General features: G+C 47.6%; 1 protein-coding gene and 1 pseudogene across 8 annotated transcripts in view; one reads left to right on the plus strand and one right to left on the minus strand.

Annotated features, from left to right (window-relative positions):
* The window catches only part of LOC138750035 (C-type lectin domain family 4 member A-like), a 97,767-nt gene that overhangs the window by 55,810 nt on the left and 16,271 nt on the right, over positions 1 to 25,686 (minus strand). For 5 of the 8 annotated variants that reach the window (XM_069912195.1, XM_069912198.1, XM_069912201.1 and 2 more), the window contains exon 2: positions 3,522 to 3,573. The exons of 1 other annotated variant lie outside the window; for it this stretch is intronic. The gene's annotated coding sequence lies outside the window, so the exon portion shown is untranslated. The remainder of the gene's footprint in view (positions 1 to 3,521; positions 3,574 to 25,686) is intronic. 2 more of the 8 variants (XM_069912199.1, XM_069912196.1) reach the window with 1 other exon arrangement.
* The window catches only part of LOC138750036 (zinc finger protein 721-like), a 52,304-nt pseudogene continuing 43,442 nt past the window's right edge, over positions 16,825 to 25,686 (plus strand).

Here is a 25,686-nt window from a genome sequence, read left to right on the forward strand (position 1 = left end):
ATAATATCTTTCTCAACTCTCTATGCAGAAAAGGACAAGTTCTACACCGACCTGCGCAACCTCATCCAACGCACCCCTACAGCCGACAAGGTTGTCATCCTGGGCGACTTCAACGCTCGTGTCGGCAAAGACTCAGAAACCTGGCCAGGAATCCTGGGCAAGCATGGCGTCGGCAAGTGCAACGACAATGGGCGCCTCCTGTTGGAGCTCTGCGCAGAACAGCGGCTTGTCATTACAAACACCCTTTTTCAGCAGAGGGACAGCCTTAAGACCACCTGGATGCATCCCCGATCCAAACACTGGCACCTCCTGGACTACATCCTGGTGCGAGAAAGTGACAAACGAGATGTGCTCCACACCAGGGTCATGCCTAGCGCGGAATGCCACACTGACCACTGGCTGGTTCGCTGCAAGCTCAACCTTCACTTCAAGCCAAAGCCCAGGAACAATAAAGCCCCCAGAAAGAGGTTCAATGTTGGAAACCTGCAGTCAGACGAAGCGAGAGGAAACTTCCAGGCAAACCTCAAAGCAAAGCTCGACGATGCAACCCGCCTCACGGACCCGTCCCCTGAAACCCTCTGGGATCAGTTGAAGACTACCATACTGCAATCCACTGAAGAGGTACTGGGCTTCTCCTCCAGGAAAAACAAGGACTGGTTTGACGAAAACAGCCAGGAAATCCAGGAGCTGCTGGCAAAGAAGCGAGCTGCCCACCAGGCTCACCTTACAAAGCCGTCCTGTCCAGAGAAGAAACAAGCCTTCCGTCGCGCATGCAGCCATCTTCAGCGCAAACTCCGGGAGATCCAAAATGAGTGGTGGACTAGCCTCGCCAAACGAACCCAGCTCAGCGCGGACATTGGCGACTTCAGGGGTTTCTACGAGGCTCTAAAGGCTGTGTACGGCCCCTCACCCCAAGTCCAAAGCCCGCTGCGCAGCTCAGACGGCAAAGTCCTCCTCAGCGACAAGATCTCCATCCTCAACCAATGGTCAGAACACTTCCAATCTCTTTTCAGTGCCAACCGCTCAGTCCAAGATTCCGCCCTGCTCACTCAACAGCCCCTAAGGCTAGAGCTGGATGAGGTTCCCACCCTGGATGAGACATATAAGGCAATCGAACAACTGAAAAGTGGCAAAGCAGCAGGTATGGATGGAATCCCCCCAGAAGTCTGGAAGGCTGGCGGCAAAACTCTGCATGCCAAACTGCATGAGTTTTTCAAGCTTTGTTGGGACCAAGGTAAACTGCCTCAGGATCTTCGTGATGCCACCATCATCACCCTGTACAAAAACAAAGGCGAGAAATCAGACTGCTCAAACTACAGGGGAATCACGTTGCTCTCCATTGCAGGCAAAATCTTCGCTAGGATTCTACTAAATAGAATAATACCTAGTGTCGCCGAGAATATTCTCCCAGAATCACAGTGCGGCTTTCGCGCAAACAGAGGAACTACTGACATGGTCTTTGCCCTCAGACAGCTCCAAGAAAAGTGCAGAGAACAAAACAAAGGACTCTACATCACCTTTGTTGACCTCACCAAAGCCTTCGACACCGTGAGCAGGAAAGGGCTTTGGCAAATACTGGAGCGCATCGGATGTCCCCCAAAGTTCCTCAACATGATTATCCAACTGCACGAAAACCAACAAGGTCGGGTCAGATACAGCAATGAGCTCTCTGAACCCTTCTCCATTAACAATGGCGTGAAGCAAGGCTGTGTTCTCGCACCAACCCTCTTTTCAATCTTCTTCAGCATGATGCTGAACCAAGCCATGAAAGACCCCAACAATGAAGACGCTGTTTACATCCGGTACCGCACGGATGGCAGTCTCTTCAATCTGAGGCGCCTGCAAGCTCACTCCAAGACACAAGAGAAACTTGTCCGTGAACTACTCTTTGCAGACGATGCCGCTTTAGTTGCCCATTCAGAGCCAGCTCTTCAGCGCTTGATGTCCTGCTTTGCGGAAACTGCCAAAATGTTTGGCCTGGAAGTCAGCCTGAAGAAAACTGAGGTCCTCCATCAGCTAGCTCCCCACCATGACTACCAGCCCCCCCACATCTCCATCGGGCACACAAAACTCAAAACGGTCAACCAGTTTACCTATCTCGGCTGCACCATTTCATCAGATGCAAGGATCGACAATGAGATAGACAACAGACTCGCCAAGGCAAATAGCGCCTTTGGAAGACTACACACAAGAGTCTGGAAAAACAACCAACTGAAAAACCTCACAAAGATAAGCGTATACAGAGCCGTTGTCATACCCACACTCCTGTTCGGCTCCGAATCATGGGTCCTCTACCGGCACCACCTACGGCTCCTAGAACGCTTCCACCAGCGTTGTCTCCGCTCCATCCTCAACATCCATTGGAGTGCTTACATCCCTAACGCCGAAGTACTCGAGATGGCAGAGGTCGACAGCATCGAGTCCACGCTGCTGAAGATCCAGCTGCGCTGGATGGGTCACGTCTCCAGAATGGAGGACCATCGCCTTCCCAAGATCGTGTTATATGGCGAGCTCTCCACTGGCCACTGTGACAGAGGTGCACCAAAGAAAAGGTACAAGGACTGCCTAAAGAAATCTCTTGGTGCCTGCCACATTGACCACCGCCAGTGGGCTGATAACGCCTCAAACCGTGCATCTTGGCGCCTCACAGTTTGGCGGGCAGCAACCTCCTTTGAAGAAGACCGCAGAGCCCACCTCACTGACAAAAGGCAAAGGAGGAAAAACCCAACACCCAACCCCAACCAACCAATTTTCCCCTGCAACCGCTGCAATCGTGTCTGCCTGTCCCGCATCGGACTTGTCAGCCACAAACAAGCCTGCAGCTGACGTGGACTTTTTACCCCCTCCATAAATCTTCGTCCGCGAAGCCAAGCCAAAGAAGAAGAAGGAAATGGGAACAACAGTACATGCAATTTTGGGCACGTGAGAAAGTGAAAAAGTTTTGGGAAGATCTAAATCAGATCACAAAAAACAACATACCAAAAAATCCAGAAATCTTTAAAGTAATATAAGAAGTAAGGAATTAGGCCTCAAACTGGATGAAGTGCAAAAAAGATTTATTATGATAGCCTTTGCTGTAGCAAAAAAATGTATAATGTCAACTTGGAAATCAGAAGAGAGGCTGAGAGTACAGCAATGGTACATGAAAATTAATAAATGTATTTCATTGGAAAAAATAACATATAATTTAAAAAATAAAGTCACATTATTTGTATCTATACGTTTGACCTTTTTTTTTCCATTAATTTTCTCTTTTCCTCATTTGGACTAATTTTTATTGTTTTTTCTAAATCAGTTATTTATTTTTCTAATTGGTCTACTTCCTAAACATAGTCCTTTATAAAAATTTTACTATATAACTAATTATTTGTTCTCTTAAATATGCCTTTAAAGCGTCCCATATAACAAATATATTCTTTACCGAATCTTTATTATTTCCGCAAATTGTATTTGTTTTCTTACAAAATCACAAAAATCTTTTCTTTTCAACATTACCTTAATCTCCACCTATATGCACTAACCTTTGTCCAAGATAGCTGCCAGTGAAAACATGTCAATTCGTGAATATGTCTTCTGGTGGAAGGAGTAAAATAAATAATCAATATTATTCATGTGCATTTTTCTCCATATTTCTATCAGCCTTATATCTACCATTAATACTTTCAAGTCCTTAGACACTTGACTATCTCCTGTACATCTTCCTGATCTGTCCATTTTTGAATTTAACGTCAAATTAAAATCACCTCCCATCAAAATCTTACCACTGGCATTTGACAGTTTCATAAAAACATCTTCCATAAATTTACTATCTTCTACATTTGGGGCATATAAATTCAACAAGGTCCAATTTTCTGAATATATTTGACATTCTACCAAAACATACTATCCTGCTGGATCTTTTTCCACATTTAAAATTTTAACGGTAGATTTTTATTTATCAATATTGCACACTGCGCACAGCCATGGAACGGAGATCAGAATCTTCGGCACACGTAAAGTGCAAATACAGCTCGGCAGAGAGAAGTTCCGTTGGCGGTTCATACTGGCCACAGTGGGTACAGCAATCCTGGGGGTCAACTTCGTCCAAGCACACAGCCTGCTAGTCGACCTGAAAGGCAAGCATCTGGTGCATGCCTGCATCTTCCAAACAGTCCGCCTCAAGGGCACCAGCGCTTGTGGCCCAGGTGTAGCCAGCATCAGCACCCCCAAGGACGAATGTGCCTGCATCCTTAATGAGTTCCTCACCATCCTACGCCCACAGTTTACCTCTGCCATGCCCCAACACGGTGTACAGCACCAAATCTCAACCCAGGGCCCCCTGATCCATGCCAAGGCCAGAAGGCTGCCCCCCGACAAACTGCAGTTGGCCAAAGAAGAGTTCTCCCACCTACAAGAATTGTAGTTATCCACAGGTCGGATAGCCCCTGGGCATCCCCCCTACAAATAGTCCCCAAGGCCTCCGGGGGCTGGCGCCTGAATGACGTGACCACACTGGACTGCTACTCCATCCCTCATATTCAGGACTTCACGGTCAACCTGCACAGCACAAGGGTCTTTTCCAAGGTCGATTTGGTATGGGGCTACCATCAAATCCCAGTCACCACAATGACATTGGTAAGACAGCCGTCCTTTCGGCTTTTTTGAGTTCCTGCAAATGCCCTTCGGCCTAAAGAATGTGGCCCAGACATCCCAGCGCTTAATGGATGCAATGGGCAGGGACCTGGACTTTGTGTTTATAATCTCGACGATATCCTCATCTCCATTCGGGTTCATACTGAGCACAAAGCCCACCTCTGCACATTGTTTGCCCACCTGGCTGTTTGACCTCACAGTCAACGTGGTCAAATGGCAGTTTGGCAAAGAATCCTTGCAGTGTCTGGGCCACGCCATGACTGCAGACGTAGTCACCACATCAGCAGAGAAGGTCGTGGCCATAAGCCAGGTTGCGAGACCCAATATCCTCAAGGGCCAGCAGGAGTCCACCAGGATGGTCAATTTCTACAACTGATTCATTCCGGGGGAAGCCCCCATCATGTGACCACTATTCTCAATGATCGGCGCCAAGAACAAGATCCAGAAGTGGATGAGGGAGGCCAAAGCAGCCTTCAATGCAATGAAAGATGCCTTGGTGAGAGCCACCCTACTGGCCCACCCACAGTCCAACACACAAATCGCACTCTACATGGATGCATCAGACACAGCCATCGGGAGTGCCTGGAGCAAGCGGTGAAAGGTCAGTGGCAGCTCCTAGCGTTCTTCAGCTGGCACCTATGCCCTCCCGAACTCAAGTACAGTGCCTTCAACAGGGAGCTCCTGGCCCTCTACCTGGCCATCAGGCACTTCTGGTACTTCCTGGAGGGCAGACCATTCACTGTGTTTACCGACCACAAGCCACTACCCAAGCCCTCGCCATAGCCAAAGATCCCTGGTCAGCACACCAGCAACAACATCTGTCCTATGTCTCCGAGTTTACCACGGACAGCAGGAGATGGCACCTGGCAGGTAAGGACAATGTCGTTGCCGATTCACTCTTGCAGCCCACGATGCACAACCTGGCCCCTGGCCTGAACTATGCCCAACTTTTCTTTCTTTAGCTTGGCTTCGCGGACGATGATTAATGGAGGGGTAATGTCCACGTCAGCTGCAGGCTCGTTTGTGGCTGACAAGTCAGATGCGGGACAGGCAGACACGGTTGCAGCAGTTGCAAGGGAAAATTGGTTGGTTGGGGTTGGGTGTTGGGTTTTTCCTCCTTTGTCTTTTGTCAGTTAGCCCAACTAATGCAGACACAAAAGGGGTACAATGAGACTCAGGTGTTCCAAACCGCTATCACGGGCCTCCGCCTTGAGGACCTAAAGCTACCAAACAGTCCTGGCACACTACTTTGCAACGTCTCCACCGGCACGTCACATCCGGTAGTACCGTAACAATAGAGACCACAAGCCTTCAAAATGGTCCACGACCTTGCGCACCCGTCCACCAAAGCCTCAGTGTGCTCGGTGGCAGAGTGATTTGTGTGGCATGGCCTCAAAAAACAGGTTGCTCAGATGGCTCATAACTGCACAGTGCCAAACCTGCAAGGTCCATCGCCACATCAAGACCCCAGTGCAGCAGTTCGATCTTCCAGCAAAGAGGTTCGAGCACATCCAGAGAGACACCGGTGTCTACCTGTTGACCATAGTCGACCACATGTGAAGGTGGCCAGAAGCCATTCCACTCAAGGACACTTCTGCCGAATCCTGTGCCAGAGCTTTGCTCGCCCACTGGATTGCCAGGTTTGGGGTTCCAGCACGTGCCACAGAGGTGCCCAGTTTACATCCGCCCTCTGGTCACAACTGGCAGACCTCCTGGGGATTAAGCTACACCACACCTCCGCCTACCATCCCCAAGCCAAAGTACTCATGGAACGATTCCACTGCCACCTCAAATCGGCCTTCATGGCAGACGAACTACCCTAGGTCCTACTTGGCATCAAGACGGCCCCCAAGGAAGATCTACAGGCATCCTCCATGGAACTGGTCTATGGCACACTGCTATCACTACTCGGTGAGTTCTTTGGTCAAGAACAGAGTCCGGCACTGAGAATCGGCCCCTCTTAGCAGACGTGGGACAAGCTGGCCTCGCTGGCACCCCGCCCCCCCCCACCCCATCTTCCCACCACAGCAATTGGCCTGCTTGCATCCCGAAAGAACTGGCCACAACAGACTTTGTGTTTGTTTGGCGAGGCCCACACCCAGCCCCCCTGCAACGTCCCTACGAAGGCCCCTACAAAATCCTAAAGCAGTCAGGCAAAACATTTAGTCTGGACATTGGGGGCAGGGGAGAACTGTTTACGGTGGACAGACTGAAAGAGGCCCACTGAGACCTCAGCCAGCTGGTGGTGTCAGCCCAACCCAAACGATGGGGTTGGCCACCTAAGCGGTGAGACGGATAAGCCGGTTCTGAGGAGGGGGGTTGTGTGGCGGTGCACATCGATGGCTGGCGAACTGGCTCCGTGTGTAATGCCATGCTAGCAGAGCAGCCACACCATTTGGAAGAATGCACCGTCAGGGTGTGAGAGATGGGAAAATTGATCTAAAATTATGAACATGGAAGAAACTAAAATTCATCAGTTAATGGCTGTAACCATTACAAACAGGATGAGCTTGGGGATTAGGATGCTGGAAAGCAGAGTCAGCACGATTAACATAAGAATCTTCTTTGTGACAAGAGCCACCATAAGACTAAGAAAAGGAATGGTAAGGTACAATAGAATGTAGGAAGTTGAGGTAGTCTGGATCAGATAAAGGTCTCCTAGCCCTAGATAGAAGTACCAAGTCCTACATATCTAATTAGCTAACCTTACACAGATTTATACATATTAAATTAGCCAACCCTAGATAGGATGAGTCAACTCTGCATACCAAGAGACTGTAGCCCTGAGAATCAGGAAGGTATGAAGAAAGACAATGACATGATGGGACACTCACAGGATACCCCCTGGTCCTCCAAGTGTACTGAAACTGCACATAGGCAGGAAGGATTGCCTATGCCAAACCCATCCAGGGGGCAGAAGAATGTAAGGGGAAGGGCACTCTGATACTGAAATTGACTGTATAAAAGTTGGGTGAGCCCCAGTATGTGTGTGTATTCCCAGGGTAAGGGGAAGCACCCAACTTTGCATTGTTGTAAAATAAATGTTCTTTGTTCTCAATTTTTGTCTCGAGCAATTTCTTTAAAGGTACTTCAATTTCTAACAAATGGGGGCTCTTCCAGGATCACACTCCCTCCACTGACAGAGTACCCCGACGACGAGAGTAGGTGCACCCCGGCTGATTCAGCTGGACTCACGGACGACGGATGGCTGGTCAGTGGAAGAAGCGAGTGATATCCAAGAAGAGGCATTGAGAACAAACGATGGGAGGAAGCACACTAGAGCATTGCTACTGGAACTCGGTAAGAGGAATTTTACTTGCCTATAAGTATGGAAATTATGAGTAGCAAGGAAGAGAGTCCTGGTTCAGGATGTGAACACCAGATAGCTACGTACAGCCCGCTTGGGTTGATGTTATCTGAGTGGGGCACGGGAAGGACCCGTGGGAAAGACAAACTGACAATGGTCAGGTATTGTTGTATTGAATGGGTTAAACGCCCGGTTAAAGGGAGCTCCGTGTACTGGCCAAAGTTCGGATCCGAGGATGAATGGATGTGTCAAGCTTTGAACATCTGGCTCAATCAAAACCAGAGAGAGACAATGTTGAGAGCAGGGAATATGCAGCCTGCTGGCTCAAGGGACCCATTGAACAACTGGTTTTGAGTGAGAAAGAACTCAGGGATAAGAGAGAGGAGGAACCTTTTGTCCCTGAATCACAGGGGTGGGATGTGCTACATTCCCTCCCTCCACCTTATGTTCCTCCTATGCCGGCTCCTATCTTTCCTTCCCCTCCTATGACCTACCCTTCTGCACCTTCCCCTCATCCCCCACAGCTAGAGAAAAGAGAAGAGAATAGGAGTGGTATGGTAATTCGCTCACAAAGTGCTCGATTACCATCTCCGTTGACAGGAGAGAGAGATTGTTGTAATTTAGAACAGAGTGAGAACCTACTGGAAGAAAGTGCAGGTAAATGTGCCCTTGACCAGTACGAAGGTAAATGTGCCCTTGACCAGTACGGAGGTACGTAACCTACTGGAAGAAAGGGCAGGGTCAGAAATAATAAGCTAGAAGTTAGCTGGATGAGACCCCTGCGGGAGGTTCCCGTGGGAGGGGGTCTCGGTTTTGTAAATGTGACTGAAGTGCATAACTTTAAGAAAGAACTGACCTCCCTGATAGAAGATCCCCAGGGATGTGCCGAACAGTTAGACCAATTTTTGGGACCAAATATATATACAATATACAATATGGGGGTCTCGACATAGAATCCCCAGCAGGGGAACAATTGGTACTAACAGGTTTTGTTACCAACTCAGCCCCAGACATTAGGAGAAAATTACAAAAGACAGAAAATTGGCATGAGCAGCTTCTACAGATCACACAAAAAGCATTTGTCCAGACATCTGAGGATAAGCAGAAAGCAAAGGCTAACATTTTGATGCAAGCAGTTAAAGGAATAGTAGATGAGTAACATGAAAAAGGCAGGGACTGTGTGCCAGCTCCTGAATGTTGGGAGAAGCATCGGGAGTGGGAGAGTAGAGACCAGAGATAATTTCATAAATCACGACTTCCCACTTCAGTCACTGACCAATATTGATTAAAATTCATGCTAAAAATTAAATGTCATAAATGATCGTTTTTCAATACTGTAGAATTAGCGAATTTAACTACCAGTTAATTCCAATTTATGAAATAAATTGTATTCAAATGTGATTTTGCACAGGGAGTACCTGAGAATTGAGTGATGTTATAACATTTGCAGGGAGAAATGTTTGCGCAAATAGGGTGAGTTCTACACGTCTTATTTTAAGTGTATGTAAGATAAAGAAAGGATCTGATGTGTAAAGTGGCTGGATCAGCCAGTTGAAGGGGGAGTGTGCATGTCCCTTTAAGTGCACTGTGGCACTTGAAATTGAGGTTTCAGGCTCTTGTCTTGCAGTTAGAGGTATGGAGCCCTATCAATAGATTTAGTACATTTCTTCTACACATTCAGCAGTCAAGGTCCATGAGTTTAAAGATCACCCACCTCTGGAGAATAAAGATACCTCTGGGGATTCCTATGGGGATTCCTATAAGTTTAATCGTTCATTCCTCTGGTGCATTTTCCTCCGGAGTGAAATTAATGCCTCAGCACAATTTCTCTGTATTGCCGCTGTTATTTAATTCATGATAACTTTCCCCCATTCATCAGGTTTATATTTAAATCTGGTAGAGCGGAAGTTACATTGTAAATAATCACGGAGGTAAACCCTGCGCGACTGGATTCAGCTTAATGGAGAAATAAACCTGTGTGAGTACTGCAATAGGTGGAATATGATTTAAATTGATGGCATCGTTCAGAACAATTGGGCGCATAGGAATAATAATAGCATTAATTACTCACAGATCTTGTACCTGATACTATTCACTACGTCCCGGCTTCAGGACTGGGAAATTGGCATGGTACAGAGAAATTGGCATGGCACCAATATTTCTTGATTCACTAATGACTCCACAAGCTCCAGGATTCATGCAGCAAAACTTTAAGTACAATATTATAGAAACTAGCCGGTACTTAAATGATTGTGTGTGCAATCAACATTGGAAAAATATGAAAGGTAATACAGGTGCTCCCCTACTTATGATTTTACGATGACACAATAGCATGACTGTCATTTACTTTCATATAATGTGTTAAAGGTCATCACAAGCATCGTTGATTTTTCCAATAAACTTTGATAATTCCTCTAAGGTGAATTTTTTGTAGCCTCGTTGGTTAATCACATTTTCGGAAAGCTTACAGGGACTGTCGTTAGAGAGTGGGGCAGCGGGATCCGTATGGGGACTGACACAGCGCTGTCGTTAGAGAGTGGGGCAGCGGGATCCGTATGGGGACTGATACAGCGCTGTCGTTAGAGAGTGGGGTAGCGGGATCAGTATGAGGACTGATACAGTGCTGTCAATATTAGACAAGGTACGTCTCCAATTAAGATTTTTTTCAACTTATGTTGGGTCTGCTGGAACGCAACCCTATCGTAAATTGAGGAGCACCTGTGATGTTCTTCTATCTAAAGCCAGCTTTAGATAAACTCTTATCATTCTGACAAATCTAGGTCTAAGTCTAATTTTCCTCCAGCCTTTGAGCAAGCGCTTCCACTGCTGCATCTTACTGATCACCTCCTCACCAATGAATCAGAAGACCATGGTGTATGGCACTCACTGCACAAGCAGTCTGAAAATGTGAACAAGCCTGCTCAACTTCATTTTACAAAATCAACAATCGGTTCCAGGCTCCCCAATGCTCTCTGTGGAGAGAAAATTGCCAGATTTTTACCCTTTTAATGCCCTTGGTTATGTTTGCCTCTTCTCAAAGATTACATGGCTGCACAGAGGAGCAAGGCTGAAAGTGCCTTGAAGTAGTCTGTTGGCTGAACTTGTGACCTTTAGTCAGAAAATGCATGGGCTCTTGTCTCACTTTGGGTAGTGTAGCGGTTAGTTCAACTATATTACAGTGGCAGTGATGAGTACATCGATGTGAGGGGGTTGGAGGGTTATGGGCAGGGAGTAGGTAGGTTGAACTAGTTGGAGTTTCATGTAAATCGGTGCGGACTAGAAGGGCCAATATGGCCTGTTTCCGTACTGTAATTGTTATATGGTTATTATATGATATATGGTTGTGAGCTGTGGCACAAGGCATTTAATTTTACAATTACAATAGCGATGTTAAATAATCGTCAAATTCATTGCCGTCGGCAGTAACAAAGACATGTCTTATTCCCACTCGGCTATTTTAAAATAAATTCAGTTACAATACAGTTAATATCACTCGCCTAATCATTATGGCTAATTGTGCTCTTAAGGCAGAACTAAAGGTTGAATATGTTTCAAGTTCTCTTGCAGGGGCTCTTGTTATGTACTCACTCTAACAAATTGGAGGGTTGTGCCCCATACAGACAAGCAGCTCCAACTGCATTTTAATAAGGTCTAACATATTCAAAACCCATGCAAATATGGTTTGTGTTTCATTTTACAATTTTTACACTAACACAAAGGAAAGTCAGATTGTTATTCATTTTATTAAAATCTAGTGATTGGTTATATGTAAAAGCATGGCAAGAGGATCAACTAAAACCTGCCGGGGATGGTCCCTATTGTGTACTTTTAATTACAGACACCGCAGTAAGAACAAGAGAGAAAGGCTGGACCCACATTCAAAGAAGCAAACCAGCTTCCGAACCACAACATCACGACACACAGACTCAACCCTCAACCTGGCGTGCAGTTCCTCATCCTTCAGACCTGAAACTTACACTGCGCCGTGACAAAGTGCCGTAATGTTACATTTATTGTTGTATTTTTAACTGTTTATTTTTTTAACTGTTTTCATTTATTGGGGTATTGTTTGTTAACTGTATATGTCACTTCAGTACTCGCTATGTTTTAAGTCCTCCTGGAATAGGGGCAGCAGAGGTTACAATTGTGCTACTTTACAGTGTAGACAGGGCATAGATTTAGGGCATTTTCAATACGGACCAGGGGGAACACAGTAGCGATAGTCAGTTAACGGCCTACATAGTGATTAATCAATGTACATTTCACACACAGGGAGAGACTCACAGGCAAGCTGCAAAACACAATTAATTCACGAGAAACAATCCCCCCCCCCCCCAGCTTGGTCTCTTTTCATCACCCCGTGAAGGGGAGCACCAGTTACCAACAACGTGAGCTGCTTGGCACCTCAATATCAGACTCCAGACAGCCTTCGGAGATCGGTGGCCCTAGGGTTCGGGGCTGAAGAGGACATCAGATACTAGCCACAATTCAACGGAACCGCCTGACTACTGCTACTCGTTCGCTGCTGAAGGCAGCGTTTCTCACAGACTGCTACTCGTTCGCTGCTGAAGGCAGCGTTTCTCACATACTTCGTCAGGACAAAGCTTACAAAAGTCGGGCGGTTAAAGACACTGCTTCAAGATTTCAACGTGAATCTGCCCATGCCCATGTTCAGACGTGGCAACTTCGGACTGATGTGGGATGGACTAGACTCTTTACTGAGAACTGGAGCCTGATACTCGCAACCCTAATAAGCAGCTGGACTCGCTACTCTGACCTTCATGGTGCTTCCCTACCTAAAGACTTTACACAGGTATTACAATTCGGTTATTGACCAGCTGGGTAAAACAACACCTTACACTTGAAAGATCAATATTACTGATCTAAAAGAAAAGTGAGGAGGGGGGGGGGGGGATCAGTCACACTGACCAGTAACCAAAGATCAGTAACACTGATCATGGTGAAAGATCAGTATTACTGATCTAAAAGAAAAGTGAGGATTGTGAGAGATGGGAAATTTGATCTAAAATTATGAACATGGAAGAAACTAAAATTCATCAGTTAATGGCTGTAACCAGTACAAACAGGATGAGTTTGGGGATTAGGATGCAGGAAAGCAGAGTCAGCACGATTAACATAAGAATCTTCTTTGTGACAAGAGCCACCATAAGACTAAGAAAAGGAATGGTAAGGTACAATAGAATGTAGGAAGTTGAGGTAGTCTGGATCAGATAAAGGTCTCCTAGCCCTAGATAGAAGTACCAAGTCCTACATATCTAATTAGCTAACCTTACACAGATTTATACATATTAAATTAGCCAACCCTAGATAGGATGAGTCAACTCTGCATACCAAGAGACTGTAGCCCCGAGAATCAGGAAGGTGTGAAGAAGGACAATGACATGATGGGACACTCACAGGATACCCCCTGGTCCTCCAAGTGTACTGAAACTGCACATAGGCAGGAAGGATTGCCTATGCCAAACCCATCCAGGGGGCAGAAGAATGTAAGGGGGAGGGCACTCTGATACTGAAATTGACTGTATAAAAGTCGGGTGAGCCCCAGTATGTGTGTGTATTCCCAGGGTAAGGGGAAGCACCCAACTTTGCATTGTTGTAAAATAAATGTTCTTTGTTCTCAATTTTTGTCTCGAGCAATTTCTTTAAAGGTACTTCAATTTCTAACAAGGGGTTCAACAGCGCCTCGTGGCTTAGGCCACAGCGCGCACCTCTAGACAGCATGGTGACATCTCCACCAGTACGGGGTGGAGTTCATGCCAGCCTTTAAAGGGCACTGACCTGTGGTGTGTTTCAGTCGTTGTGGCTACTGCTACACTATTTTTGTTTTAAGAACAGGAGATGTAATGATAGTGATCATGGTTGCAAGGATTATAGCTCCCACTTGATTATACTTGTCTGCCACCAGGGGCTAACACAGAGCAGGCGACTGCAGCATGCAAGATCTGTAATGGAGGCTTGCAGCCTCATGGCATGTCTCATGCTGTTTACAACAACTTTAAAATAAAGAAACTTTTCCTTCATTCATGTGTTGCCTAAGAATTGACACTTACGAATTCAAGATGAAACAATCCAGTTGCCTACTTTTTAAAAAAAAAATCAATGTTCATCAAAGGAAATATTTCACTATTGAGAAGGAACTGTTGTCTATAATACTTGTTCTGCAGAATTTTGATGTACATCTTGATACCCCTCATGAAGCAATTGTGATATTTACTGACCACAATCCTCTGGTGTTTTTGAATAAAAACAGAAGATCAAATAGTCTGCAAATTAATCATATTAGAAGTACAAATAATGTGATAGCAGATTGTTTGTCAAGGTCTTAAAATTGATCATGTATAGAAAATACATATTCTCAGCAATGGGTTACATTTGTGTGTTGTTATCACTTTAGTGATTGTAAAGTCAGTTTATTATAACTGAATTTTAACTCGAGTTAAAATTCCTTTATAGCGGGAAAGTGTGATGGATTATGTTATATTTTATATTGTATATAGATATGTTTTAAAGGAGATAAATTGTGGGTTTGTTTTAGTTTGGTCACAAAAAGATACAAACACTTAACAACACAGATCTCATCTCAAGTCAGACAATCCAGGCTCCCAGTGTCTTTGTAATGCCAATCTGTCTGAAGGCACTTTGCTGTTCTAGGAAGGTCATGTGATTTTGCAAGCAGAGAGAGAGAGAGAGAGAGAGAGAGAAAGAGAGAGAGAGACCAAAAAGGCTTTATCTAAGGGCAAAGCTGCTAGCAGCTTTCAGGTGCCGAGCGGCGGGCAGGCTGTTGACAGTCAGCTGGCAACCCACTGACAGCCACCCTCCCCACTGCCGACACCTACCCTCCCCGCTGCCGAAACCCACCCTCCCTGCTGTGGACACCTATCCTCCCCACTGCCAAGAACTAGCCTCCCCGCTGCTGAAACCTACTCTCCCTGCTGCCAACATCTACCCTTCCCACTGCCTGACAATCTCCCGGTGTGGGACTACGGGGCCAGGGTGGCCGGCAGGGCTGGGGCAGCCGGCGGGGGGGGGGGGGGACTGCGGGGATCTTTTGATAATTAGGTTTTAAAATAGTGCAGTTCAGCACAGGTTCAGGCACCTCAGCCCCCACCTCAATGCCGAACACAATGGACAGTTGAAACCCATAGTCCAATGCCAGCTTCCCCAGCCCTGCAGTCCCCCACTGGCTGCCGCAGCCCTGCATTCCAGTGCCAAGGGGCCGTCAGGCAGCGAGGAGGAGGCTATCAGGCAGCGTGGAGGCAAGCTGTCAGGTAGCGGGGAGGCGAGCTGTCAGACAGCTGCCCCTGCCCAGACTCAGGAGTCTGTGGCCCCTCTCCCAGCTTCAGACCTTTCAGGTGGCAGAACACCTGAACGTCCCTCCGCAGCCTGCTCCGGAACCACATTCTCCAGGCAATTCCACCTGAAAGCGGCTTAAGAAAGAGAGAGTGAGATGGCTGGTTTTCTGCAATGGCTTTGGAAGCTTGTTTGAATCCCCATTTTGAAGACAGGTTGCGAGTTCTTAGTTCAACCTGGTCAAAGCCCTTGTGGTCCATACAAGAGGAGATGGCTGGCTGTATAATTTTTCGCCTGAGATAAGAGAAACAGAAAAGGAACTCTGTGGTGACCTGAAAGAAAGATGTTATCATTTGGAAAACCCTGATGGGCAAGTTTCTTCGGCAAGACACTGAAGTGGCAAATCGAAAGGAATCAGTTTGTGTCTAACAAGCAACAAATCTCACTCTGAAAACTAACGGGAACCTTCTTGAGTGGTATCATTTACCTTTTAAGCACCAAAGCCTGGTGAAGATTTATGTTAAATTCGGTGCACAGTATAACAATTGCCTGCAACCAGTGAACTTGGAGGAATGAGAAATGAGATTGGACTGTGAATAAAGAACTTTTCTGAACTTAAACACACATTACATACATGCCCACATAGAATTAGAAGGGGTTCTTAGGTTAAGTTGATAGTAATATGTTAAAATTTGATCCTATTTTTATGTTTAAAACAAAAAGATACTTTTTGTTTAAGTAACCATTTGTCTTGGGTTTGCTGCTGGATTTTGGGGTCCTCTGGGCCCGTAATAGTAGGAACAGGGAAGAGGTTGAAAATGTCTGTGAACACTCTGGCTAGTTTGTTGGCACAGATTTGGCACACCAGCCAAGTATGGTGTCAGGGCCTAATGCCTGATTCAGTTGTACAAGGTGTTGGTCAATAACATTTTGAGAACTCTGTTCAGTTCTGCTTGCCCAGTTATCAGAAGAACATCAATATTTTGGAAAGGGTGCAGAGTTGTTTGAACTGGAGGTCTTGAGTTTTACAGGGAGAGGTTCGATAGGATGGGTCTTTATTCTTTAGAATGAAGGTGGCTGTGAAGTGATCTTTTAGAGTTTTATAAAATCACTAGGGGCAAGGATAAAGTGAATGCTCACGGAGTTTTCCCCCTAGGATAGATGGTTCTAGAACAAGAGAATATCAGTTTAAGGAGAGAGATTTGAGGGACCCTGGTGGGAACATTCTCATTCACAGGGGGGTCCGATTCTGGAGTGGGTTGTGTGAGAGAACAGTAGGTGGCACAATAACAACAACATTGAAAAAACATTTGGTCAAATTTCTGGACAGGAAAGGTTGAGACGGATCGAGACCAAATGCAGACAAATGTCAACGTGTCGAGTCTGCCCGAGTGGGGCCGAAGGCCCTGTTCTATGCTATAGACTCTATTGCACTACTCTCAGCGAAGAAAGCGTCCTCAACCTCATGCCGGCTGTGACGTCACAAAGCGGGCGTATTAGAGGGCGGGGCTGCCGGATGACGCATCGCTCTCCAGTCGGTGAGATGTGCAAGCGTCACACGTCGGCAGCGACGTTTCAAAGCGGGGCGGGTCTGCGTGATGACGCGTCATTCTCCGGCGGGTGGCAAGTGGAGGACGTAGCCACGCCGTAGTCAACTATCGGCCGTGGGAATCGCCGCGGCGCCAGGAGGTGGGAGACCCAGCCGGGAGGACGGCTCGGCCCGGGTAGGAAGGGCTCTCCCGGCGGGCGAGGGCGACCGCTGGAAGTGAAAGGGCAGCAACGTTCCGGGTCTGGGCTCTTCGTCAAGGTACGAGATAAAGGGACAGACACGGGGGGGAGGGACAGACCCCGGGTGGAGAATAGACTCGGGTGGGGAGGATGCTGACGAAGGGGGAACAGACCGGGGGGTTGAGGGAGCAGACCCGGGGGAAAGAGCAGTCGGAGGTGAGAGGGCAGACCCAGGGGGGAGAACAGACTCGGGTAGGGATTGTGCTGAGGGGTGAGGGGGCAGACCTGGGGAGGCATAGACCCGGGGGTGTGCACAGTCTACGGGAGGGACAGACATGGGGTGGCACATTACCGGGCGACAGACTCGGGAAGGGTGGGGGTGGGGCAGACCCTGGGTGGATAACAAGACAGGTGGTTAGGGAATTGACCTGGGGAGAATAGATCTTGGGGGTGAAAGGGCAGACATGGGGGTGAAAGGGCAGACATGGGGGTGAAAGGGCAGACATGGGGGTGAAAGGGCAGACATGGGGGTGAAAGGGCAGACATGGGGGTGAAAGGGCAGACATGGGGGTGAAAGGGCAGACATGGGGGTGAAAGGGCAGACATGGGGGTGAAAGGGCAGACATGGGGGTGAAAGGGCAGACATGGGGGTGAAAGGGCAGACATGGGGGTGAAAGGGCAGACATGGGGGTGAAAGGGCAGACATGGGGGTGAAAGGGCAGACATGGGGGTGAAAGGGCAGACATGGGGGTGAAGTGGAAGACATGGGGGTGAAGTGGAAGACATGGGGGTGAAGTGGAAGACATGGGGGTGAAGTGGAAGACATGGGGGTGAAGTGGAAGACATGGGGGGCATAGACCCAGTAGGAGGGACAGATCTGGGTGGGAGGGGACAGACAGGTGGGGGGAAGACCAGGGTGGAGAACAGATAGGGAGGTGCTGATCTGGGGTGAACAGACCCCAGATGGACAGACCTGGGGTGGGTTACAGACCCAAGGGGAGGGGGAGATACAGAACCAAGCAGAAGGGGAGTTGGGGTGGGAAGGCAGAATGTGGCGGCAGACTGTGAATCTATGGAGAGTGAGTCAGGAGGGGTGGATGCTTTCATTCGCTTCTCTCTCTCTCTGACTGCGCCTGGCAATTCCTGCCGTGCGGTAAATCTGTCTGCCTTGCAGCAAGCAAAAGTAAATTTCATATGACACTTTTATTACTATGACAATAAATTGTATCTTGAATATTGAATTGAGTTTTTTTTACTTTATTTTCATTTTAAACAGGAAACTGCTTTAAAAAACAATTAATGAACAAGATGTTAATAAATTCAACATATACATGGTCAAACTCCTGTTCTAACTCCATGTCCTGGCTTCTAACAGCACAAAAGCCATTTTTAAACAAATTTCTGTAGCAGCTAGAAAGTCTAGCTGCTAGAATTAGCAAAAAATGTTTACAAGTCATTTTTACCCTTACACAAGCTGACAGGTCACAAGTGGAAAAAGCACAGAAACACTGGAGGAACTCATGTGGTCACACAGTGGCCAAAGCCGGTTCAGATCTTCCTAACGTTTTGGGCCTGAGCCCTTACAAACATGGAAAACCTACAGCACAATACAGGCCCCTCAGCCAAACATGTCCCTACCTTAAAAATTACTAGGCTAACCCATAGGCCTCTATTTTTCTAGCTCCATGAACCTATCCGAAAGTCTCTAATAAGACCTAATTGCACTTGCCTCCACCACCATTGCCAGCAGCCCATTCCGCACACTCACCACTCTGCATTTTTTTTTAAATACACCCGACGTCTCCTCTGTACCTACTCCCCAGCTCCTTAAAACCGTGTCCTCTTGTGGCGCCATTTCATCCCTGGGAAAAAGTCGCGGACTATCCACATAATCACAGTCTCTCATCGTCTTATTTCTTCAAGGAATAAGTAAAGAAGTGGGAAGGTGTCAGGATAAGGCTGAAGGATGGCAGGGAGAGGAGTCTGCCAACAAAAGGTCTTAATTGGATATGATAAAGAGGAGAGATGCTAATTGGTTTGGGCTCTAAAGGAGACAGGGAAAAGGGAGAAGGAGAGACAGCTGGAGGAAGGTGACAGGGAAGAATAAAGGGAGTGGGGGAGCATTAACCAGGGATGGGTTGCTGCTGTCGCTCATTTGAGTGTCGCTCCAGCACCACATGGGGCGGCTCCTGCACCACCTTGTCGCTGTTTTTAGGGAACTCTGGCATCTAAAAAATAATTAGCACAGTACCCCTAGGGTTAACAGAAACTGGAGAAGTCTATGTTAATACCATTTGGTTGGAGGGTGCCCAGGCCGAAGATGAGGTGTTGTTCCTCCAATTTGCGAGTGATCTCGGTCTGACAGTACATGAGACCATGGACAGAAATGTTGGCAAGGGAATGGGGCGGGGAATTGAAATGGGTGGCCTCTGGGAGATCCACACTATTGTGGCAGACAGCTGAGGTGCACAACAAAGGGATCTCCTAGTCTGCGTCCAGTCCCTCCGATGTAGAGACCTCAGCGGAAGCACTGGATTCAGCAGATTTACAAGTGAAATGGTGCTTCACTTGGAAGAACTGTATGACATCTTAAGTGGTCGTATGGGAGGGGGTGTGGGCACCAGTGGAACAGCTCCTGTAGTCATGGGGTAGGTACCAAGGGGGTGATTGGTGGGGAGGGAAGAGTGGACAGGGGAGTCATGGAGGGAGTTGTCCCTGTAGAAGGTGGGGAGAGGGGAATATGTTTCTAGTGGTGGGATCATGCAGAGGTTGCAGAAATGGCAGAGGATGACACAGATGAGAGGGTAGAAGAGAAAAACCACTGAGATGTAGGGGAAAGAGTAAGTCTGATAGGAGTGGGAATTCTGTCTAATTTGAGAGGGCCCAGATGGAATAGATCTTCCTCCAATTTACAAGTGGCCTCGGTTTTGCACCTTCCCCCACCCCCACCTTTTTATTCTGATGCCTGCCTGTTTTTGCTTATACCTGAGCAAAGACCCAGGCTGGATATTTTAGTAATAAAAGCACACAGAAATGCCGGAGGAACTCTGCCAGTCTTGCAGGGTCCATAGGAAGTAAAGATTACTGTTGTTTTGGGTCTGAGCCCATCAAGGAATAAGTTCCCCTTTATTTTCCACAGATGCTGTGTGACCAGCTGAGTTTCTCTAGCAGGTTTGTGTAGCACTCAACCTCAGCGTCTGCAGACTTCCTCATTTAACTCCATTGGTTCCACTCGCCAGTCGCTCTCTCCCTGTCAGTCACCCGGCGAATTGAGAAATGCAGGCGGATGGATTTGGAGCTGGTTGGCTTTCCAGACCTTGCCGATCTCCACATTCTTTAGGAAACAGTTTCAGTTGGGACTGAGATTAAAAAATGACAGTGAACTAAATTTAATTCCCAGTAAATAAAACCCTCTCTAGAAGAACACAAAAACTGAAGGTGCTGGAATATTGAGTGAACAGTGGGAAGCAGCAGGGAGTTGGTGGGTCAGGTCACATCCAAGGACGTTTCAGGTTGGGACCCTTTACAAAACTCTCATTACCTTTCTGATTCAATGAACTTCTTGGCTCATTTAACCCCTATAAAGTCCCAACTTTCTGACTGAGGTGGGAATACAGCCAATAGCTGACCACAGGGACCAAAGTGACCTGTTCTCCCTTGCTGCCTTTCTCTGAATAACGACATGGGTACACTTGTTTTGCAGGGTGATAAAAGCAGAGGAGTTGTGGATGGTGGCTAAAGGCAACATTAACGCCAGCCATGTCAGCGAAGAGGAGATGCTTATGTGCTTTATTTCTGAGAAGAGATGACAAGCCACAATGTGACCGGCCAGGCAGTGAAATTCACATGCCCAAATAGAAGTGTTAAGGACCAGTGACTCTGCAATGAAATTTGGCCAGTTGCGCAGGGAGAACCACCGAGAGAAACACAAGCACATCCTCTGAGGGGCTTTGATGAACTAAACAGGAGTGATGTCAAATAATTTATTTTCCACATCGCTAAAGGAGTGAGCAAATATTTGCCTGTTAAAAGTGATTGATCGCTGTTGATGCTTGAAAAACAATTTTCCGTCCCAGACTGAAATTTGTGCTTCAGGATTAGCTGGACTTTTCCTGGATGTAGTTGTGTGAACCTGAAGCAAATGCCATGTTCTTTCCACTGATGATTTGATGCATTGAGACCACATCCTAACCGAACCCTGGTCACTCAGCTGTTGTGAGTGAAGAGGTCCACTCTTCCTTCCGAAATGAGTGCCTGTCAGCAGGCCCACACCAGGGAGCGGCTGTTCACCTGCACTGAGTGTGGCAAGGGCTTCAGTCGATCGTGGGACTATCAGACCCACCGACGGGTTCACACTGGCGAGAAGCCCTTCATCTGCCCTGAGTGTGGCAAGGGCTTTACCCAATCCTCTAGTCTGAAGACCCACCGGCGGATCCACACCAGGGAAAGGCCCTTTACCAGCCCTGAGGTTGACAATGGGTCTAGTCGATCGCCGGATTTGCTGACCCACCAGTTGATCCATACCAGGGAGAGGCCCTACACCTGCACTGAGTGCGGCAAGGGCTTCACCCAGACCTCTCACCTGAACCTTCACTGGCGGATCCACACTGGCGAGAGGCCCTTCACCTGCACTGAGTGCGGCAAGTGCTTCACTCAGTCCACTAACCTGAAGGCCCACTGGCGGATTCACACTGGCGAGAGGCCCTTCACCTGTCCCGAATGTGGCAAGGGCTTTACCCAATCCTCTAGTCTGAAGACCCATCGGCGGATCCACACCAGAGAAAGACTCTTCACCTGCCCTGAGGTCGGCAAAGGGTTTAGTCGATCAAGGGACTTGTTGTCCCACCAGCGGATCCACACCAGAGAGAGGCCCTTCACCTGCCCCGAGTGTGGCAAGGGCTTCACCTACTCCTCTCACCTGAAGCTTCACCAGCGGATCCACACCGGCGAGAGACCTTTCACCTGCACTGAGTGCGGCAAGGGCTTCACTCAGTCCACTAACTTGGAGGCCCACTGGCGGATTCACACCGGGGAGAGACCCTTCACATGCTCTGAGTGCGGCAAGGGCTTCACCCAGTCCTCCAGCCTGAAGACCCATCAGCAGATCCACACCAGAGAGAGGCCTTTCACCTGCCCTGAGGTCGTCAAGGGGTTCAGTCGATCGATAGACTTGCACCGGCAGAAACACACGAGGGAGAGGCCCTTCACCTGCCCCGAGTGTGGCAAGGGCTTCACCCTGTCCTCTAGCCTGAAAACCCACCAGCGGATCCACACTGGGGAGAAGCCCTTCACCTGCTCCGAGTGTGGCAAGGGCTTCAACTATTCCTCTCACCTGAAACTCCACAGGCGGATCCACACTGGTGAGAGGCCCTTCACCTGCCCCGAGTGTGGCAGAGGCTTCACCCACTCCTCTAGCCTGAAGACCCACCAGCGTCTCCACACCGGAGAGAGGCCCTTCACCTGCTCTGAGTGCGGCAAGGGCTTCACTCAGTCCTCTGACCTGAAGTCCCACCGGCGGATCCACACTGGCGAGAGGCCCTTCACCTGCCCTGAGTGTGGCAAGGGCTTCACTCAGCCTTCTAGACTGAAGACCCACCGGCGCATCCACACCGGGGAGAGGCCCTTCACCTGCCCTGAGTGTGGCTGGGGGTTTGCCCAGTTGTCCCACCTGATAACCCACCAGCGTTTCCACACAGGGGAGAGGCCTTTCATCTGCAGTCAGTGCGGCAAGGGCTTCACCCAGTCCTCTAGCCTGAAGTACCACCGGCGGATCCACACTGGGGAGAAGCCCTTCAATTGCCCTGAGTGTGGAAAGGGGTTCTCCCAATCGTTCAACCTGAAGTCTCACCTGAGGGTCCACACTGGGGAGAAGCCCTTTCCTTGCCCTGAGTGCGGCAAGAGGTTCAGTCGATCGTCGGACTTGCTGATCCACCAGCACGTTCACACTGGCGAGAAGCCTTACACCTGCACTGAGTGTGGCAAAGGATTCACTCATTCCTCTGGCCTGGCATGCCATAGGCGGATCCACACCAGGTAGAGTTCCTTTACCTGCCCAAGTGTGGTTGGGGGGGGGGGGGTGGTTCACTCGATTGTCAAATGTGTTTTCTTCTCGCCACTTGTCTCTGTTTTTTTTTGTTAATATATTTCTCCCAGCAGCATCTTTGTTTTCTCTGCTTGCTTGTTAGATAAGAGTTTTTAGTTGTTCTGCAAAATGGATGGTCAGAATGTTCCAACATTTTCTATTGACTGTTAACAACCTCGACTGAACGTTTTGATGATGGTTTGAGAATTATTGTAGTGAATATTACCACCGTAATATAATAAGATTTACGACGTACATCAATCGTTGAAGTTTGTGTATTTGAATAAAACTTTGGAAAACTCAACTTTAGTAATTTATTGAACAAATCATAGACAACTATATTGCTGACCCATCAGCGTGTTCACACAGGTGAGGGGCCCTTCACCTGTGCAGTGTGTGGGAAACGATTCACTCAGTCATACAGCTTGGTGACCCACCAGTGGGTTTACACTGAGAGGCCCTTCACCTGTGCAATGTATGGGAAAGGATTTGCTTGGTCATCCAACTTGATAACTCACCAGTGGGTTCACGCCAAGGGCAATATTTAAATCTGTCATATGTTAAGCATTTAAGTATGTTTGTATTTTAAAAAGAAAATTAAATTTAACAACGTATTCAAATCTGCTGCTGTATGTAAGGAGTTTGCATGTTTCCCTGTGACATTTTAGGGTTTCCTCTGGGTGTTCTGGTTTCCTCCCACTCTCCAATATCGTACGTGGATTGTAGGTTAATTGGGTGTATTTGGGTGGCGTGGGCTTGTTACCTTGCTGTATCTCTAAAATTAAAAGAAATGCATTTAAAATGAAATTTCCTGCTCCATAGGATAGTGGAGGCCAGATCATTGTCTAATTAAGGTGAATATAAAAATGCATTTACAAGAGTGAAGGGTAAAAAACTGTCATAGATGTGAAGAGGATATCTGTTTCCAGCAGGATGCAGATCAGTGGGAAGATGGGCCAAAACTGGAAAATGGAATTTAACTCTTGGCATGAAGGTTGGAGGTCTTGTGGATGGTGTGTTTGACAGGGGTGGGTAACCTTTTAATTTAGACATGCAGCATGGTAACAGGCCATTTTGGTCTGTGCTGCCCTATTAACCTACATCCCCAGTACGTATTCTTGGGCTGAAATGGCCTGAATTGTCTAAATTAAAAAATGAAAGAGTTGGCCACTCCTGGTGTAGAACATTGTAGCATGTTATAGATAGGATACATTATTGATAGGATACAGAGTTGGATAGAAAAGTGACAGGTGGAGTACAATCCAGATAAGTGTTAGGTAATGCATTTGGGAAGGTCAAACCTGAAGGATGAGTACAGGGTGAATGGCAGGATTCTTATCAGTGTTAAGAACAGAGAGACCTTGGGGTCCAAATCCACACATCTGTCAAGGTGTCTGCACAGTTAAGGAGTCTTATGGTGAGCTGGTCTTCATTAGTCAGGGCATTAAGTTCAGGAACCGTGAGGTAATGTTGCAGCTCTAGAAAATTCTGGGTAGACCACACTTGGAGTATTGTGTTCAGCTTTTGTCATTTCATTATTTCATTACAAGAAAGATTTGGAAGCTATGGAAATGGTGCAGCGTAGATTTTCCAAGATGTTTCCTGAAATGGAGAATAAGGTTGTCAGAGCCAGGGGTTCTCTTGGAGCAGAGAGGGATGAGAGGTATCTTAATAGAGGTCTACAAGATTTTAAGAGGCGTAGCTCAGGTGAACAGCCAGCACTTTTTTGTGGGGTGAGACCAGCAAACACCAGAGGACATCTACAAGGTGAGGGGAGGAATGTTCAGGGGAGTTGTCAGGGGTACGTTTTTTTAAAAACACAGTGGTGGGCATTTTGAATGTATTGCCAGGGGTGGTCCAGTGGGGACATTTAAAAGACTTTTAGACAGACACATGGATGCAAGGAAAAGCAAGGGTTATGGGTGTGAGGTAGGCTGTGGGGTGCTGTGATGTTCTACGTTTGAGGTGCTATTCTTTGGTAATCAATCCAGGGCATGACTGACATGGTGAATGGCACAGCCCTGGAGAGTGATGCAGGACAGAGAGACCCAGGGGGATGGGGGTAGAGTTGCTTGAAACTGGCCACTCTGGTGGATGGGACAGAAGCAGGCATTTGGAAATGCGGGCTTTCATTGGGCAGGTTGCCGAGTACAAAGATTGGGACCCCCGATACAGCTGCTGGCATGACCACACTAAGTATGTTGTCCACAGTTCCAGCTGTCCTACTAGAGGAAGGACATCAATAAGTTAAAAGGGTGCACATGAGATTCTGGGACTGGATAGTCCAGGTCCTATCTTTATCTGTGATACCCAATCCAGCAAGGTCCTGGATGGTTCCACTCCCACTACTTTCACCACGTTTGAACGTGCATCCATTACAACATCGAATAGCACCTGGTGGCTGAACAACCTTGCGCATTAGTGTGATAGTTTCCATTCACCAGCATGGTTGGCGTAGTGGTTAGCACAATGCCTTTACAGTGCCAGCGATCAGGACTGGGGTTCAAAGGAGTTTGTATGTTCTCCCAGTATCTCCATGGATTTTCTCTGGGGGCTCTGGTTTCCTCCCACCATTCAAAATGTATAGAGTAGGGGAATCAGTAGCCAGGGGACTTAGGATTAAGGT

Source organism: Narcine bancroftii, chromosome 14 (genome assembly GCF_036971445.1).
Source record: "Narcine bancroftii isolate sNarBan1 chromosome 14, sNarBan1.hap1, whole genome shotgun sequence".
Classification (NCBI taxonomy): Eukaryota; Metazoa; Chordata; class Chondrichthyes; order Torpediniformes; family Narcinidae; genus Narcine; species Narcine bancroftii.